Here is a 19,706-nt window from a genome sequence, read left to right as displayed (position 1 = left end):
TTCAATGCTCTTACTGAGGGAAGGAGGTTGTTGGCCAAGATCTCGCGATACATGGCCCCATCCATTCTCCCCTCAATATGGCGCAGTCGTCCTGTCCCTGTTGCAGAAAAGCATCCCCAAAGAATGATGTTTCCACCTCCATGCTTCACGGTTGGGATGGTGTTCTTGGGGTTGTACTCATCCGTCTTCTTCCTCCAAACACGGCGAGTGGAGTTTAGACCAAAAAGCTCTATTTTTGTCTCATCAGACCACATGACCTTCTCCCATTCCTCCTCTGGATCATCCAGATGATCACTTCAGACGGGCCTGGACATGCGCTGGCTTGAGCAGGGGGACCTTGCGTGCCCTGCAGGATTTTAATCCATGACGGCGTAGTGTGTTACTAATGGTTTTCTTTGAGACTGTGGTCCCAACTCTCATCAGGTCATTGACCAGTTCCTGCCGTGTAGTTCTGGGCTGATCCCTCACCTTCCTCATGATCATTGATGCCCCACGAGGTGAGATCTTGCATGGAGCCCCAGACCGATGGTGATTGACCGTCATCTTGAACTTCTTCCATTTTCTAAAATTGCGCCAACAGTTGCTGCCTTCTCACCAAGCTGCTTGCCCATTGTCCTGTAGCCCATCCCAGCCTTATGCAGGTCTACAATTTTATCCCTGATGTCCTTACACAGCTCTCTGGTCGTGGAGAGGTTGGAGTCTGTTTGATTGAGTGTGTGGACAGGTGTCTTTTATACAGGTAACAAGTTCAAACAGGTGCAGTTAATACAGGTAATGAGTGGAGAACAGGAGGGATTCTTAAAGAAAGGTCTGTGAGAGCCGGAATTCTTACTGGTTGGTAGGTGATCAAATACTTATGTCATGCAATAAAATGCAAATTAATTACTTAGAAATCATACAATGTGATTTTCTGGATTTTTGTTTTAGATTCCGTCTCTCACAGTTGAAGTGTACCTCTACATGCTTTGTAAGTATGAAAACATGAAAGATCAGGAGCGTGTATCAAATACTTGTTCCCCCCACTGTAGGTGAAAACTGAGGATGGATCAACAACATTTTAGTTACTCCACAATACTAACTTAAATGACAGAGTGAAAAAGTAGGAAGCTTGTACAGAACAAAATATTCCAAAACATGGATCCTGTTTGCAATAAGGCACCGAGGTAAAACTGCTCAAATGTGGCAAAGAAATGAACTTCATGTCCTGAATACAAAGCATTATGTTTGGTTAGGGTGACAACATTTAAAGTACCCAAATGTGGGATAACAGGATCATTTTGCGGGACAGTGGAACCTACATGAGTAAAAACATTTGGCATCCCCCCCGCCCGTCATAATTTCTTAAAAGTTTGTCTCGACAGATGTTCAATATCTTTATAAAATATGCATCCTCCAAATTGCAACATCTGCCTATTTTTTTTATACCTTCAAACACCACGTTACGAATACCTAACTTCAAAACAGGCCATGGCATCATCCCTGTCAATCGTGAATGATAATTCTTCACATTTTACCAATGGAATATCCAAACTGCGTCTGCATGACATTCATTTGATCTCAAATCAGTTTCATGGGAATATGCATTTAGAGCTTCTTGAATTACTGTTTCGCGAGCAAATATACCCTTCCTGTATTTTATTTCAGTCAAAGCACATTCTGCCTAGTGTGTGTTCACTGGTGAGTTTTGGCTCCATTACATTTTTGATACTATTCAGTTAACCGTCTGTGGTTTATTTGGCGTAACAAAGACAATCATTGGGGTGTCCACTGAAAGTTTACTAGAAACAACAACTGGAACCTAAAAGACACCTACCATAAGTAGCAAACGAAAGAAAAACCCACACCAAATGTAAAGACAGGACGCAAACCAAAATGGAGCAAAACAAAAACAGGGAAGATCTGATAAAGGATTGTTTGTCTAGAAATCAAAATAGGGTCAACCCTATACGTCTCTCAAGACAATTAGAGCAATCGGCCAGCTGCTCTTAAACATCACCTGTGCCAATTTAGGTGTAACCTCCTTCCGACGTGGAACAAATACTGACTTAAGAGGTGATGCCAATCCATGCGCCCTATGTGCTAATGTGATATACGTGCTAATGTGCAACCTCAAAACGCACATGGAAAAAACAAAACCTGTAACAATCATCCTTCTCCAGTTGACACTACAATTGCCCTATGATAAGATAAAAGCACCTGATAAATGAACTAAACAAAAAACCTAAAACAAGATAACCCCAGCGTGAGGAAGGACAGAATAAGAAGCATTCCTTTGCCAGTTACAATATACTCCTGAAGATTTAGACACATAACAGCACTGAAGACCTGATTTAAAATCACCCAATTCCAGTTTTATTTAATCAACTGTTTTGCTCACACTATGAAATCTTAATTTTTTTTATTTCTCCAGTTGATTGGTTCTTTTGGCCAAGTGGATTGGATTGTTTCCCACCACAGTGTTGAGCCTGACAAAACCCTTTGAAAACTTGCGGACGGTCGTTTAGTGCTTTCTGCTGCCCCAGCCAAAAGCCAGCCTGATTCTAACAGTTTTACTAAAAGCACAATGACAACGCTGTAATGATGCTTGGCAGCTGATAGCTGGCCTGTTAGACCATTGTTTTAAGGGAGAACGATGACAGGTTTCAAGTCAAGTCTCGCAGAGATTTATTTCACAGCGTCTGATTATTCTGAAGTTTATACCAATAATTAATCAGTTCTGCTAATGTGCACACACACACCTTAAACTGAATGTACAAAACATTAAGAACACCTGCCCTTTCCATGATAGACTGACCAGGGGATTCCAGGTGAAAACTATGATCTCTTCTTGATGTCACTTGTTAAATCCACTTCAATCAGTATAGATGAAGGGGAGGAGACAGGTTAAATAAGGTTAAATAAGGATTTTTAAGCCTTGAGACAATTGAAACATGGATTGTGAATGTGTGCCATTCAGAGGGTGAATGGGCAAGACAAAATATTTAACTGGCTTTGAACAGGGTATGGTAGAAGATGCCAGGTGCACCGGTTGGTGTCAAGAATTGTAACACTGCTGTGTTTTTCATGCTCAACAGTTTCCGTATTAAGAATGGTTCACCACCCAGAGGACATCCAGCTAACTTGACACAACTGTGGGAAGCATTGGAATAAACATGGGCCATCATCCCTGTGGTACACTTTCGACACCTGGTAGAGTCCAAGCCCTTTCGAATTGAAGCTGTTCTGAGGGGGGGGGGGGGGGGGGGGGGAGTGCCTTGATCACTGAAAAGATTCAAGCTACTCCACCATGTATAGTTTCATATTTTAAAGGCACATTTGTGTTTTATGTAATAATACTTCAGAATGTAAATGAGAAAGGAAAGTTTCTACTCAACAAGACTAAAAAGAACTGAGAGCTTTACTATTGACTCTAGAAAGACCTACATTAGGTCAGTCAAGTATTTAAAATTGAATTTTCATATGGTGGAGTTATTACTGTACATTCTTAATACAGATACATAAAAGCTTCTGGGAAGTGGCAAAATGTACTCATGAAATCGCTATACACTCACTAACCTCCTTTTTTGTAAGCAGTGTAGTAGTATAGCCTACACACACTACATACACTCTCAGAAGAAAATGTGCTAGTTACAGTGCCTTGCGAAAGTATTCGGCCCCCTTGAACTTTGCGACCGTTTGCCACATTTCAGGCTTCAAACATAAAGATATAAAACTGTATTTTTTGTGAAGAATCAACAACAAGTGGGACACAATCATGAAGTGGAACGACATTTATTGGATATTTCAAACTTTTTTAACAAATCAAAAACGGAAAAATTGGCGTGCAAAATTATTCAGCCCCCTTAAGTTAATACTTTGTAGCGCCACCTTTTGCTGTGATTACAGCTGTAAGTCGCTTGGGGTATGTCTCTATCAGTTTTGCACATCGAGAGACTGACATTTTTTCCCATTCCTCCTTGCAAAACAGCTCGAGCTCAGTGAGGTTGGATGGAGAGCATTTGTGAACAGCAGTTTTCAGTTCTTTCCACAGATTCTCGATTGGATTCAGGTCTGGACTTTGACTTGGCCATTCTAACACCTGGATATGTTTATTTTTGAACCATTCCATTGTAGATTTTGCTTTATGTTTTGGATCATTGTCTTGTTGGAAGACAAATCTCCGTCCCAGTCTCAGGTCTTTTGCAGACTCCATCAGGTTTTCTTCCAGAATGGTCCTGTATTTGGCTCCATCCATCTTCCCATCAATTTTAACCATCTTCCCTGTCCCTGCTGAAGAAAAGCAGGCCCAAACCATGATCCTGCCACCACCATGTTTGACAGTGGGGATGGTGTGTTCAGGGTGATGAGCTGTGTTGCTTTTACGCCAAACATAACGTTTTGTATTGTTGCCAAAAAGTTCAATTTTGGTTTCATCTGACCAGAGCACCTTCTTCCACATGTTTGGTGTGTCTCCCAGGTGGTTTGTGGCAAACTTTAAACAACACTTTTTATGGATATCTTTAAGAAATTGCTTTCTTCTTGCCACTCTTCCATAAAGGCCAGATTTGTGCAATATACGACTGATTGTTGTCCTATGGACAGAGTCTCCCACCTCAGCTGTAGATCTCTGCAGTTCATCCAGAGTGATCATGGGCCTCTTGGCTGCATCTCTGATCAGTCTTCTCCTTGTATGAGCTGAAAGTTTAGAGGGACGGCCAGGTCTTGGTAGATTTGCAGTGGTTTGATACTCCTTCCATTTCAATATTATCGCTTGCACAGTGCTCCTTGGGATGTTTAAAGCTTGGGAAATATTTTTGTATCCAAATCCGGCTTTAAACTTCTTCACAACAGTATCTCGGACCTGCCTGGTGTGTTCCTTGTTCTTCATGATGCTCTCTGCGCTTTTAACGGACCTCTGAGACTATCACAGTGCAGGTGCATTTATACGGAGACTTGATTACACACAGGTGGATTGTATTTATCATCATTAGTCATTTAGGTCAACATTGGATCATTCAGAGATCCTCACTGAACTTTTGGAGAGAGTTTGCTGCACTGAAAGTAAAGGGGCTGAATCATTTTGCACGCCCAATTTTTCAGTTTTTGATTTGTTAAAAAAGTTTGAAATATCCAATAAATGTCGTTCCACTTCATGATTGTGTCCCACTTGTTGATCTTCACAAAAAAAATACAGTTTTATATCTTTATGTTTGAAGCCTGAAATGTGGCAAACGGTCGTAAAGTTCAAGGGGGCCGAATACTTTCGCAAGGCACTGTATATCACTGTAGGGGAACCCCGTGGATAACCTGTTTTATGGGTTCTTTGTATAACCATCCGTGTACGGTTCTACCAGGAACCAGAGGGTTTTTCATTAAACTGTTAAAACATTCCTGGCTACTGGTTGCAGTGAGAATACGGTAAATATACAAGTAACTTTTTAGAGCAGGATTAAAGTGTTTTTGCTGTAAGGGACAGTATGTTGCTGTATACTGATTACTTGGGAGCAACGTTCCTTCTAACAACCTTGAACGTTAAAATTCTGTGCAACTTCAAGCGCACATTTACTGTGAACACTGAGGCTGTACCCGCTCTAAGTTACAGTTTTAACATTGGCCATGTAGGCTACTTGATCATAATGTAGGCCTACCTACATATTCTACAGAGAATCAGATAAATTATGCAACTCTCTACCTATTGGCTACTTAGCTTATTCAAGCCTGTTTTGAAATACAACACTGCTCCTTTAAGACAAAAAAAGCTCTTTACCGGACTCGCTTTTCAAAGATGTCTACAAATGTATATGTTTTGTGCTCTTCTAGGAAGTGATAATTCCCCTATTGTTGACTAAAAATTATCTATAACTCACCAACAAAGGATCTGAAGAAAATGTGCACACATAACTACATGCAGCTCTTGCTTTGATCTCAAAACAAGTGCATATACTCACGACCGCTCATGCTGTAAACACAGTCCAGTTCAAAGTAAATGGCACAGATCCGTATGACAATGGTCTATTTGCATGTAAGCCAACTGCAGCTCTGAATGTTTATGATGCACCAGTCTGTGTAGAGTACAGGCTGAGTAGCACATGTCAATGCAATAGAATTGTACTCCAATGCGGTGTGCCTACAACAAAATCTCTTGCATAGTTTGCATTCTGTTGATTCTATCACAATTGCCCCAGTAAAGGGAAACGTTGATAGTGTTAACAGAGAAAACCTTGAACAGTGGTCACCAACCTTTTCTGAGTCAAGATCACTGAGTCAAAATGCAAGCCGAGATCTACCGCTCCAATTTTTTTAAACATGACTGTTACGAATCCCTTTTGGCCCGACAGTCTAGGGGGGATGGTAATGAGACGCGTAACATAACTCATGTAAATTATAATTGTGACAAAGTGTGAACGAAATAACCACGACAACCGAAATAATACCGTCAAACTCAGGGTTTATTTATAAACACACGGTAATGGGGGGGAGCAGGAAAAGGGGCTGAGCTGGACCCAAGGAAAGAAACAAATATGCAAAAACACCCCTAAGCTAGACTAGCCTATTTCAACAACAGCTAACTAACTAACCAAAAATACAGTGGGTGGTCCACCCAGTTCTAACTAGTGTTTTTAACAAAGTTTACCTACGGGTAGTGTATGCCCATGGGCGACTTGTCTTGGTTTCCCCTTTTCCCACCAGCAAACACCATAAGCAAAAACAATACTCACAGGAGATGACAAAGTGATATGGAGGTGCTCAAACAAAAGAGAGGTTAATTAATACACAGAGAGCGAGCGAAGAACAGAGATCTACAAACATGGCATTTACAAAGAGATTGTGCTCGAAATCTATATAGAGCAGAGATCTACCAACATGGGATTTACAAAGATTGAGCTCTCCTGAAATCTACAAAGAACAGCGATCTACCAACATGGCATTACAAAGAGATTGAGCTCTTGAACAAACAAATGATGGGGTTTTTAAACCATGGGGAAGGAACTGTGATAGGGTAGGAAACAGGAGGAGGTGTGTCTTCTGATTGATGGGTTGATTGTTGACTGATTGGGGAGTAATGATTTTCACCTGTGAGGGGAGAAGGAGAGAAAAGAAACACACACAGGATACACACAGACACAGGATACCTGTATCCGTAACAATGACTTAAAAAACGTAAGCCTATGCAAAATGAACCACTTAAAAACAGTTCTGTAGCAATGAGGCTTGTGTACTAAGCTATGGGCCCAAAACGCATATTGACTTTGCTTGAATTGCCCTGCCAATGCATTGCTGTTTGGGCCATTTTTGAAAATTATATTTCAAAATTTAAGGTAGGCTATATGATCACACTGGTAATTAAATCTATTGTTGTATTACCTGTGAAGCACAGCTGAGTGAGCATACATTTAAATAATTCACTTTTGATGTTGAACAAAAATATAAACTCAACATGCAACAATTTCGAAGATTTTACTGAGTTACAGTTCATAGAAGGAAATCAGTCAATTGAAATAAATAAATTAGGCCCTAATCTATGGAGTTCACATGACTGGGCAGGGGTGCACCCATGGCTGGCCCCTGGAAGGCATAGGCTCACCCACTTGGCAGCCAAGCCCACCCAGAGGGGAGCCAGGCCCAGCCAATCAGAATGAGTTTTTCCCCACAAAAGGGCTTTATTAAAAGACATCCCTGTCCAGTTTGTATTCAATTGACTGAATACAAATTGTTGACAGTGCTGAGTAAGAACATAAAAACAGCGTCTCTTTGCTGTATTCGTAGACAGTCTCTCTCTAGTCATCATTTTAAACATTTTGAAGTCTCACAGAATGAGCTACGTTACTTCAGACAGTCATCTGAGCCATCCGATTGGCCAGTGGTAGGCCTATAGTGCACTTGATTTGCTCTCTGGGCTTGCTAGGAAGGCAGAGTTTGTACCTTCAGACACATGAAATGGTTAAAAATGGGAACAGGTCACCTACCCTGTGTGCAGGGCAGCTGAATCGGGTGCACCTACCGCCAACAGCTGGAGACAAATACACAAGCCTTAATCGTTGGGTTTTTTACAGAAATTCTTGGCAATTAACCAGGAATGGTTTGGAGATCAACCAGTTGGTGACCACTGCTCTAGAAAGTTGAGTGAAGTTCATCTCATGCTTCTCTCTATGGGCTGATATTGCTGCGCACACACATGCAGCTTTGAGGGAACATTGCTTGCACTTGGGGTTTGAACCCACACCCTCTTGGTTGCCAGTAACCTGAATTCCATGCTGTGCCACCAGGTCTGTGGGTATGATTGAGATTGTTAAAAGATTAGAACTGATAGAGGGTCTGTCATTTGTCCCTACAGAGAAACCCTTTTGAGCTCCATTTTGAGCTCCCTTGTGGGTTCTTTGTTTTGTCCTTGTAAGGGAACGTTTTGGTTCTACATAGAACTCTCTCATGAAGAACTCATGACATGTTCATTACAGTTATACTTATAGGATACTTCAGATGTGTTTAAGGAACACACTGTTAAAAATTATCTGTAATTTGACAGTAAATTACTGGCTACGAAGTTGCAGTGAAAATACACTAAGAACTTAAAGCTGAATGAAGGTGTTGTTGTAAAATGACTGTATGCGGCTGTAATCAGATAACAGTAAACTCTTGTAAATTATGAAATTAACTGTGTTTTTACTGCAACTCAGTAGCAAGTAAGTTATTGTAATTTGACAGGATAAGTATTACAGTAAACTCTTGTCAAATGAGTTACTGTGAGTACAGTTGGGACTGCACCTCAGCTGGAATTTGAACTCACAGCCTCTTGGGTGCCAGCAACCTGAACAAAGTGAATGGGCTGGGGGGGCTACAAACAGTGTGAGGGCAGTTCATACACAGTATTTATTGTTGTGTATGGGAGATTGAGGAGAAATGGCACCTACCAATCGTTCTCATACACAATACATATACTTTCTCGAAACATGACCCTGCATAACTAAAGCCCCCTTCCTCATCTCAAAGACCTGTCTGTAAACCTCCCCCTGCCTATTGACTTGGACAGATTATTCGTATCAATAGTAGCTCTTGGCAGGGAATTTTTGTAGACATGTCGTTGTATTTTTTCTGAGAATCTGCAGAGAGAAGAATGAGGTGATTGTGTCATTTCTGTTGTCGTTTTGATTTTATACCTTTCAGTGTCCCTTGAAGGTGTCTGTCTTACAATCTTGTTGTGCTCCAAAACCGCAAGGTGTGACTGCTCCATAATGCTTGTTTACCCGCTTTGGTGAATGTTTCAGCAGGGCATTGTGGAAGGACTCCAGATCACCTACATTTCACAAAGAGAAAAGGTAAAAGAAAAGTGGTAGACTAAATTAATTACATGGTCTGGAAGGTACTCTGTAGTCCTCAGATTACCTCTAACCCCATAACACAAACTCCAATTCATGTTTATGCCATGCCTACTGTACATTTATCGAACTTAGCTGTCAGCTTGAAAATATTTTTGCCAACTTACCTTCACCTTGTGGAGAGCTAGGGGTTGGAAGCACATGTTGGTGGAATCAGATTCTGTACCACCTACAACAAACTACAACAATACACAATTCAACCACCCCACTAATTGTTTTGATCTCTATTAGACGTACTAGCTTAGCACAGCTAACATCAACGTTTCAATATTGTCAGCTTGTTAGCTAGCTAGCATCACTAAATTTGCATCAAGATTGCTAGCCAGCTGAGAATCAACTAACCAACCATAGACAATTTATACACATTCATCATTGCTACCAACACACAAACAAAGAATGAGTTAGCTATATCTATGTGTTCTATTTTTAGTTACGTAGTGGTTTACAGACAAGGGTGTAATAGATGGCTACCAGAATGAACTACTCTTATTTACTAATGTTAGCTATCTTATGTTAGCTAATGTTAGTCAAAGATAATGGGGGAAAAACAGTTTACTGTGCTGAATGTAGCTACCAGTCTTGCAGGGACTACCATGGCATATGTGCAATTGATTGACAGTGTGTATCCAAAAGATAACTAGCTATATGATTTAGCTGATGGATTTTAGAGTTCACTACAGGACTGTAACGTTAGCTAGCTAGCAAGCTAACTTACCTTGTCCATCTAGGTTAGCGAGCTAGCTAATGTTAGGTTACCTCTAATCAAGTATCTTCCATTTTATTGTGATGGGAAAAAATCTATGGATTCCCCATCAGTTCAGCCTGAAAACCCCTCTAGTAGTCTTTGGTCACTGTTAGTATAATTCTTGATAGCTACAAGTCACTGGCAGCATCGGAGTAAGTCTCTGGTAGGTGAACGATAACTCCTTTTTGCGCTTGTTTGTAATTAGCACAGCCAGGCACAGAACACCACATGGGCATGACGACAAACGTTAGTGAATAACGAATGTAAAAATGCGTTCCTAGAGAAGTTTTGAGATTACTGTGTGCTGTTCTTTCGAAGTAAACAATGCCATCATTCAAGTTTGTGGGCACGCCCTATCCACCTAGCAATCGGTATCTGCAGGACACTATGAACAGACAAATACACAGGAAATCGAAACTTCCTGATTTAACCAGTGAAATGAAAAAGCGCTCATTATACTTGTGGTTTGGATAATTTAGGCAAACTCAGGCATGACATGCTAGCAACAAACTACACATCCAAGTATAACTTTCCAAATTATGAAAGACAAGCATAGTCATTTGGAATTTTGAAAAGTGAGTGTGAAAAAATGATTGTTGTCTGTCAACAATGACAAGCCACCTGGGTCTGACAACTTGGATGGGAATTTACTGAGTATAATAGCGGACGAGATTGCCACATCTTCCATCTAAACCTACAAGAAAGTGTGTGCCCTGAAGGCCTGGAGAGAAGCTAAAGCCATTCCGCTACCCAAGAATAGTAAAGCACCCTTTACTGGCTGAAATAGCCAACCAATCAGCCTATTTCCAAGCCTTAGTAAACTTTTTTTTATTGTGTTTGACCAGATACAATACTATTTTACAGTGAACAAATTGACAATAGACTTTTTTGTTAGACTTCAGTGCAGCTTTTGACATTATCGATCATAGTCTGCTGCTGGAAAAACATATGTGTTATGGCTTTACCCCCCGTGCTATATTGTGGATAAGGAGTTACCTGTCTAACAGAACACAGAGGGTGTTATTTAATGGAAGCCTCTCCAACATAATCCAGATAGAATCAGGAATTCCCCAGAGCAGTTGTCTAGGCCCCTTACTTTTTAAAATCTTTACCAATGACATGCCACTGGCTTTGAGTAACGCCATTGTGTCTATGTTTGCGGATGACGCAACACGTTATACATCAGTTACTACAGCGAGTTAAATTCCTGCAACACTTAAAGCACTACAGTCAGTTTCATAATGGGTGGCAAGAAATAAGTTAGTTCTAAATATTTCAAAAACTAAAAGCATTGTATTTGGGACAAATCATTCACTAAACCATAAACCTCAACTAAATCTTGTAATGAATAATGTGGAAATTAAGCAAGTTGAGGTAGATAAACTGCTTGGAGTTACCCTGGATTGTAAACTGTCATAGTCAAACCATTTTGATGTAACAGTAGCTAAGATGGGGAGAAGCCTGTCGATAATAAAACTCTTCTCTGCCTTCTTAACAACACTATCAACACGGCAGGCCCTATTTTGTCGCTCTTGGACTACTGACCAGTTGTGTGGGCAGGTGCCACAAAGAGGGACTCAGGAAAAATGTCATTGGCTCAGAACAGGGCAGCACGGCTGACCCTCAAATGTACACTGCTCAAAAAAATAAAGGGAAGACTAAAATAACACATCCTAGATCTGAATGAATGAAATATTCTTATTAAATACTTTTGTCTGTACATAGTTGAATGTGCTGACAACAAAATCACACAAAAATTATCAATGGAAATCAAATTTATCAAGCCATGGAGGTCTGGATTTGGAGTCACACTCAAAATTAAAGTGGAAAACCACACTACAGGTTGATCCAACTTTTGATGTAATGTCCTTAAAACAAGTCAAAATGAGGCTCAGTAGTGTGTGTGGCCTCCACGTCCCTGTATGACCTCTCTACAACGTTTGGGCATGCTCCTGATGAGGTGGCGGTTGGTCTCCTGAGGGATCTCCTCCCAAACCTGGACTAAAGCATCCGCCAACTCCTGGACAGTCTGTGGTGCAACGTGGCATTGGTGGATGGAGCGAGACATGATGTCCCAGATGTGCTCAATTGGATTCAGGTCTGGGGAACGGGCGGGCCAGTCCATAGCATCAATGCCTTCCTCTTGCAGGAACTGCTGACACACTCCAGCCACATGAGGTCTAGCATTGTCTTGCATTAGGAGGAACCCAGGGCCAACCGCACCAGCATATGGTCTCACAAGGGGTCTGAGGATCTCATCTCGGTACCTAATGGCAGTCAGGCTACCTCTGGCGAGCACATGGAGGGCTGTGCGGCCCCCCAAAGGAATGCCACACCACACCATGACTGACCCACCGCCAAACCGGTCATGCTGGAGGATGTTGCAGGCAGCAGAATGTTCTCCACGGCGTCTCCAGACTGTCACATGTGCTCAGTGTGAACCTTCTTTCATTTGTGAAGAGCACAGGGCGCCAGTGGCGAATTTAACAATCTTGGTGTTCTCTGGCAAATGAAAAACGTCCTGCACGATGTTGGGCTGTAAGCACAACCCCCACCTGTGGACGTCGGGCCCTCATACCACCCTCATCGAGTCTGTTTCTGACCGTTTGAGCAGACACATGCACATTTGTGGCCTGCTGGAGGTCATTTTGCAGGGCTCTGGCAGTGCTCCTCCTGCTCCTCCTAACATTAATAATATGCATGTCAATCTCTCATGGCTCAAAGTAGAGGAGAGGTTGACTTCATCCTTACTTGTTTTTGTAAGAAGTATTGACATGCTGAATACACCGAGCTGTCTGTTTAAATTACTAGCACACAGCTCGTCACCCATGCATACCCCACAAGACATGTCACCAGAGGTTTCGTCACAATCCTGAAGTACAGAACAGACTATGGGAGGTGCACAGTACTACATAGTTCCAGGGCTACATGGAACTCTATTCTCACACGGTAACTAATGCAAGTGATAGAATCAGATTTAAAAATGGGATAAAAATACACCTTATGAGAGACACACACAATGTCACAGACACACACATACACAAAATAAAGAAAATACAAACTTGGAATGATACATAAGTCAAGGCCAAGGAACTCCTGGCAGGTCAACTCAAACTGGACCCTAAACTCATCGAGATGGAGAGGGCGCAAAGGAATGACATTTTCTTCCCCGATGGATGGCCCAGATCTATAGTGGTGCCTGAAGGGAACAAAATCTTCATCAATGAAGACTCCCCCGAAAAAGGTACGCCTCAAATGAAAGGAACTGCTGCCACGACTAATTGAAGAAAATAAAAAAATCACATCCCTGAAGTATGATCAGCTAGTCGTTCACCGCCGTCGTAGGCATATGGCAAGTACTCCGTTATAGACAAATTATTTGACTAACACACACACACACACCCACATATTTATTATACTTTGTTCATGTGTTTTACCTAACCTCATGACCAAAAACACACATTGCTCTAAATGTCATAACCCTCTGAAGTCTTCAGTGGTGTTATGTGAACTGGGTCAATGTGCATTCCATAGAAAGTGCACCCCTATGGATTTCACCTTTATTTAAAGGTAAAAACTAATACAAATGTAAGGTTGTAATGGACATGTGAGGCATGCACTTCTATGTTTCCATTCCATTCTCTGGATGATTGGATATCAACCCTGATAACATGGTCTTTACCCATTAGATATTAATGAAGCGAACGATAAGTATAATGATTGTGTTGATCCAGATTCAAATTTCTTGAGATTTACCAGAGATGAGTCTATCACTTGTGATTACTACAACGTTTAATTGATTTAACAACCTGTATAGCAGTTTAACTAATTCCAAGACAAGCTTATTTTCTACCTTTTCATTTCAACGTTCACAGTCTTCTTAATAATCATGGCCACCTTGTTCATTATCTGTCTTCTCTCAATCGTGAATTTCTGTTGTTGCCCTTTCAGAAACATGCTTTATGACATGTCTCCTTATAATGCTGTTCACCATTGTAGAACCTCAAGAGTGGAAGGAGGTCCAATTATTTGTAAGAGAGGACCTCACACTTACATCGGATAACATTGATGTTGAATCTCTTTTCATAGAAATTCCCTCCTGGTCATTTTTTGGCCGTGACAAAGTGGTAATTGGAGGCCTCTGTCAGCCACAAGATTCTGACATTGATAGTTTTATTGATGTCCTTGCATCAACCTTGGATTTAATGAATAATTTAGATAACATTTGTTTTCTATTGGGTGATTACAACAAACTTATTTAAAAGTGAGAACCACTCACTGACATCTGACTTTAAAAAAATGTATACTCCAACTATCTGTTTCCCCTCATCCAGAAGCACACAAGAGTGACCATTTTTTACAAATGCTTTGAATAATGTGGCTAATACAGGTATACTTTATATTGACATTTCTTACCACTTTCCAAATGTCCACTTCTGTTTGGCAGCTGGAAATGAACAGATGGGAATGATTAGTATAATTATGGGTAGAATATTTGACAATAGTAATGGTGCTTTAAGGGGATGATGTTTATTGGGAAAATGTTTATACTCAGGCCGGTGTGGAGTCTGCTTACCACACTTTTGTCACATCTTTCAATTCTGTATTTCACCACTGCTTCACTTAGTTAAATCACGTAAGAGAGCAGCAGATGGGATCTGGAAACCTTCGTTGTACAACCGGTCTCAAAAAAATCCTCTGTAAAAAAAAAGTACTATAAAAATGTTATCACACGTCCCTCAACCCTGAATTCTGCCAATTACAAAAAATATAAGAACACATTTACTTACTTCAGATATCCTGCAAAATGTTTCAATAACAAATTCCAAGAATCCTTAAATAATATAATGTCAACTTGGAAAATGATCAATCAACTGTTGAATAAGAAAAAGGCCCCACAACTATCCCATCTCAATTCATTGTTGAAAATAAGACCTATAGTGAACCTGATATTATTACATGTGAATTTAATAACTTATTTTGTGAATGTGGGTTCCTCTCTGTCAAAGAAAATAGAGAAAACTGATGGAAATTAAGGGGCATTTCCCTTCTTTATAGGCTACTCGTGAGATAGGCTACTACTGCTAAACAGATATATGCATACAGAAGGAGGCTAATTCATTAATTTCAATCATAATATTTTTTATATTGTTAGATTAAAGGAGTAACTGGTAGGCCTAAAACATTCTTCGTCACCTCAAGGTCAACTCGGAGTCAGTTGGAACAGCCTTCATAGGCCTGCATAGCTAAGTCTAATAATAGCCATACCACACCAAACCTTTACAAAAGTTTCTTAAAATCAACAGAACCCAACAAATGACAGTAATAGTTGAATGCTGTTTACTTTTAACCTGTCTAACTAAATATAGCACAAAATTAAAAAGCCAACAAAAATCTATCAGCAAAACGAAACAAAATACTTTTTGCATATATAACAACTTGTTTTGATTCAATAATAGCCTAATGATAAAACAAATGATAATAAAGATGAAGATAAATAAAAGTTGCATCAAACCTGAAAAGCGAGTAGCACACACAGTCCATTTGGTAGTGCCAACGTTGTCCACTAAAACTTATCCAAGACCAAGGACATTCCCCTTGTAGGCTTCTTTTCACAATGATTTTTCTCTAACTTTCATTTTGCTTCAATGAAAAAGGCCTCCATCTTCAACAGTAGCCTAGGCCAAGGCTCCTTTCACTCACTCTCTCCTCGGCAGTAGGTACTATATGGAATTGTTTTAAGAAGGTCATACCAAGGATCAATTTGCTATATGATTTAGAATTGTAAAACCCCTTGAGGTATCCCAAAGAAAAATATTTTTAAAAGTGATTAGCCCATACAAATGCATTGAAGAATAGATAGTCAACCCCAAAAAATAATGTAAAATATTTTTTCATATGCATTTAATCCCTTATTTTTGTTACTAAACAGTCTCCATATACACTACCGTTTGTGGTCACTTAGAAATGTCCTTGTTTTTCCAAAGAAAAGCACATTTTTTGTCCACTAAAATAACATCAAAATTATTAGAAATACAGTGTAGACAGTGTTAATGATGGAAACGGCAGATTTTTAATGGAATATCAACGTAGGCGTACAGAGGCCCATTCTCAGCAATCATCACTCCTGTGTTCCAATGGCACGTTGTGTTAGCTAATACAAGTTGCTCATTTTAAAAGGCTAATTGATCATTAGAAAACCATTTTGCAATTATGTTAGCACAGCTGAAAACTGTTGTCCTGATTAAAGATGAAATAAAACTGTCCTTCTTTACACTAGTTGAGTATCTGGAGCATTAACATTTGTGGGTTCAATTACAGGCTCAAAATGGCCAGAAACAAAGAGCTTTCTTCTTAAAACTCCAGGGCGAGTGCGAGGAGGGTGAGTGCGAGGAGCTGGCACAGGACGTACTGGGCTGTGGAGGCACACTGGAGACCTGGTGCGTATAGCCGGCCCAAATTCTACCAGAACGATGACACACTTCGCCCGGCGAGTGCGGGGAGCTGGCACAGGACATACTGGGCTGTGGAGGAGCACTGGAGACCTGGTGCGTATAGCCGGCACACATGGTACCGGACAGATAACACGCTCCTCAAGGCGAGTGCGGAGAGCTGACTCAGGTGGCATCAGACTGATAACACACTCCTTTTGGGCTTTCTATGTGGCCGCGAACCCCGGCGTCGTCACTGTCCTCCCTTCTCTCCTTGCGTCTGCTTCCAAGGAAGGCTTTCGTGTATCCCATTATTTCCTCCCAATTCCAGGATATCTTCTCCTCCTTGATCTCCTCCAAGACCAGGATACCTTCTCCTCCTGGGCACGCTGCTTGGTCCTGGTGTGGTGGGATCTTCTGTCACAAGCGTCATAATAATATTCGGACCAAGGCGCAGCGTGATAGGGGTTCCACATCTTTTTATTCGTGAAGCGCACAAAAACAATAAAGCGCAAATGACACATGACGCTATGTAGTGTTCACAGGCAACTACAAATAAACAAGAACCCACAAAACACAGTGGGGAAATGGCTGCCTAAATATGATCCATAGCAGGCCAACATCGACATAAAACAACCTAGATTACCCACCCTAGTCACATCTGACCTAAACAAAATACAGAATAAAAGGCTCTCTATGATCAGGGCGTGACAAATCAACAATTGTAAAATGTATTGAAATGTATGACTTGATACATTAGCTATGCACACTTTACATCAAGTGTCCTTGAGCACTGCTAAGGTGAGGTTGGATTGGAGTAATGTTCTTTAAAAAAAAATTGAAGAAAATTATATAGGATGCCAGCCTTTCCCGGCCTTCGCCATGGTAGGCATATGTAATATATGCTCATACCACGCTCTCACTTTTTGTTTGCCACTATTGTATCAAATACACCAGATTTAGCGCCTCAGGTTTCCATATCACATGCGCAGACTAATACAAAAGCCTCTTTCAGATATTAATACATGTAATATATGATAATAATAACTATACAATTATCAATGATACTCACTGCTACTACTCTAGGAATACATTTGTATAAAGCCTCATATGAAGCAGACATTGTGGTACTGATAAAATGAGGGGTATAGAGAATAGTGGCAAAATACAACAATCAAATTCAAGAGCAGCATAGAATTTTGGTACTGTGTGCGAAAGTAACTCACGCTGTAAGGGCTGTTATTTATATTTACAACTTACTTGTCAAAAGGTTAACAGAGGACAGGTCCAGGTCCAATCAATTTGAAATTGCACATACCTGAAAATCTATGGCAATTATATCAGACTCAAACCAGATCAGATCAGGCCTGTTGGACCTGTGAAGACCTTTACCACACACTTAGTGATTACAGAACTGACCATGTCAAAATATGTGCTCAACCTTACTACCATAACCATCAACCACAAAAAGTCGTACAACACTTCCACTAATGATTGGCACAAACACATATTAGATTCCACCCCCAAATATGTTAATCAGTCCCACTGGTGCATTGACCCACCTACCTTTCAAAGCGCAGTGATGATTGTACCTTATATATTACAAATATTGGGTATGAAAAAGTAACATTAAACTAGATATACTATACTAAATTCTCCACACACCATGTGAGTTCCTATGTGTAGCTTTGAAGGTACATCATGTGTACCCCAGGAAACAACACTGTACCCTAACCACACCCTTATTTTAAAGAGTGTGTGGATGTATGTTCCTGATATTAAATATGTACCTGGTGGCATGGCTGAAACATTAATGCACTTCTGCCCAAAGGTTGCAAGTTCAAATCCCCACATTAGCTATGCACACTTTACACCAAGTGTCCTTGAGCACTGCTATTTTTACATGGGCATTGTCAGATAATCAGACAATTATTAACTTGATTCTCGGCAACTTTTAGCAAAGTGCAGAAATGTATTCTTACCATTAAATCTGTGGCCAATCTCTAACATGCCCACAGATTTGGTGGTGTAGCAGGAAAAGGTAATGTTGCTGGCAACCAAGAGGTTGTGATTTCCAATCCCAGTAGAAGTTAAGTCCAATTGTGCCCACTGTACATAGCCTCACAACATTTTAGAAGAACCCTTCCTGATATGCAAATAATCATTTGGTGAAAAAGGTTACGCATATCACCCTCACTCCTGACACAAAACCACTCAATAACCTTTTTTTTCCCTTTATGTAAAACCATAAAGAATTACTTCCAAAACACTGCAGACTTTACTCAGAAAATAGTTGTGACCAATGCTATAGCAACAACATGAGCAAGATGCAGCCTAAATTAACATTTAATATTCACTGAACAATGAGTGAAAGTGTCATAGTCTGTAAGTCTACTGCATCTTTCAGCCAGTTAATTGAAGTGTCCATGCCGTGCAACGAACTAAGCACATCAAACAAAATTTTTACTTTCTCCTTCCTTTGGAGCAAGAGGGGAAAAAAACGATGATTCTCCTTTTACAGGAAATTAATAGCTTTGTGTCTACAGCTAAATTGGAACTGAAATTAACTTTCTAAATTACTTTTCAAGCATTTGTTCAATACCCTTGTTCTGTTCATTAGTAACAAGATCTTTGATAAATCGAGGTGGCCACTGCACAATCCACTCAATCTTTTTCTACTGCGATACTGCGGGGAGGGACTTCAGGATTAATCTACTGCATCGCTTCATCTGTTGCCCACATGCTGTTAAATGAAGCATCATATACTTATGTAAATACGCTCATATATTAATACTTATATGCAGATTTGTATTCATTTATGCATTTGTGCCATATGGCACTGTTCACCCTGCATACAGCTAACTGCTAAGTGGTAATAATGATAACAATAATCACATTGCAATGAATAATGATATTTTTTTGCCTCAGTTTAGCAGGATAAAACATTAATTTGCTTAGCACAGAACGTAGATCTTATCAGAAACAAAGAGAATGCAATGAGGGTAGAAATGATTGTCACGCTTTTGGAGTGATTCTTACAAGCTTACATTTTGTCTCTGGGAAAGGCAGCAAACATACCCATAATACGCTGCAGTAACGCAGTGAGAAAACTACTGGTGTTGTTGGGAGTTCATTCATTGGTTCATATAACCTCACGTGCTTGGACGAGATCATATG

This window comes from Oncorhynchus clarkii, chromosome 2 (assembly GCF_045791955.1).
Source record: "Oncorhynchus clarkii lewisi isolate Uvic-CL-2024 chromosome 2, UVic_Ocla_1.0, whole genome shotgun sequence".
Classification (NCBI taxonomy): domain Eukaryota; kingdom Metazoa; phylum Chordata; class Actinopteri; order Salmoniformes; family Salmonidae; genus Oncorhynchus; species Oncorhynchus clarkii.
The sequence above is the reverse complement of the archived record's forward strand: the minus strand, read 5'-3'. Positions refer to the sequence as shown.